The 1,313-nt window shown below is 47.3% G+C and overlaps 1 non-coding gene across 1 annotated transcript; it reads left to right on the top strand.

The window, feature by feature from the left end:
* The first annotated feature begins 991 nt into the window (after positions 1 to 991).
* On the top strand, positions 992 to 1,098 carry LOC126004624 (U6 spliceosomal RNA). The gene has a single exon (XR_007493892.1). It is a non-coding gene; the product is annotated as a U6 spliceosomal RNA (small nuclear RNA).
* Positions 1,099 to 1,313: the final 215 nt, after the last annotated feature.

The following is a 1,313-nucleotide window of genomic DNA, read 5'->3' as shown; positions in this document are numbered from 1 at the left end:
GTGTTACAATAAAATATTTTGTAATAGTTGAAAGACTAATTTTGGGGCCAGAGCAGTGGTGCAAGCAATTAGGCGTCTGCCTTGCCTGCGTTAGCCAAGGATGGACCAGGGTTCGACCCCTGGTGTCCCATATGATCTCCCAAGCCAGGAATGATTTCTGAGCGCATTGCCAGGAGTAACCCCTGAGCGTCACCGGTGTGGCCCAAAAACCAAAAAAAAAAAAAAAAAAAAAAAGACTAATTTTTACAATGAATTAGAAAATCTGAATTAGTTGTTTTCATTGCTTTTGCTTTTGTGCCATATCCAGTGATCACTCTTGCCAGACCTCAGGGGACCATGTGGGGTGGCGGGATCTGAACCTGGCTGTGGACAAAGGGCCCTGGCCTAGCCGCTGTGCTGTCTCTGGCTCTTGAATTCATCTTGCCGCACCTACAGGCAATGGAAGCCAAGTTTCCATCCACATCCTGAGGTCGCACATTGCATTCGTTTTGACTTGAAATTCAGTTTCGTTAGTTAAAAAAAAGAAAGAAAGAAAGATAATAGAAAAGGAACGGTGAGGATAATACTGCCTGTAAGATGCCTGCTTTGCCCTCAGCCAACTATAGGGGTAAGACTCTATCCCCAGCACCCTGTATGTCTCCCTGGAGTCCATGGAGTGATCCCTGAGAGTCCAGAACCTGCAATAAGTACTGGGCAAGGACAGGGTGAGGCCCGAAAGTGGGGTGGGAGTGAAGCATACAAACCAAGAGCTTAAAAAAAAAAACAACAACGGGCCCGGAGAGATAGCACAGCGGTGTTTGCCTTGCAAGCAGCTGATCCAGGACCAAAGGTGGTTGGTTCGAATCCCGGTGTCCCGTATGGTCCCCTGTGCCTGCCAGGAGCTATTTCTGAGCAGACAGCCAGGAGTAACCCCTGAGCAATGCCGGGTGTGGCCCAAAAACCAAAAAAAAAAAAAAAAACAAAAAAACTGGGGTTAAAAAATTTTAAATAAGTGCTTGCTTTGGCAGCACATATGCTAAAATGGGAACGATACAGAGAAGATTAGCATGGCCCCTGCGCAAGGATGACACGCAAATTTGTGAAGCGTTCCATTAGAGATAGCATGGAGTAAGGCGTTTGCCTTGCATGTAGAAGGTCGGTGGTCCCCCGAGCCTGCCAGGAGCGATTTCTGAGTATAGAGCCAGGAGTAAGCCCTGAGCGCTGCCGGGTGTGACTCAAAAAAAAAAAAGAAAGAAAGAAAAGGAAAAGAAAAAAGTCGCATTTAGCACGTCAGATGGAAGTGGCTGCATTGTAGCTCGGACTGCCGCTGGTGG

The sequence above is a fragment of the Suncus etruscus genome, chromosome 3 (assembly GCF_024139225.1).
Source record: "Suncus etruscus isolate mSunEtr1 chromosome 3, mSunEtr1.pri.cur, whole genome shotgun sequence".
NCBI lineage: Eukaryota > Metazoa > Chordata > Mammalia > Eulipotyphla > Soricidae > Suncus > Suncus etruscus.
Note: the sequence above shows the minus strand (reverse complement) of the source record. Positions and strands in the feature narration are given on the sequence as shown.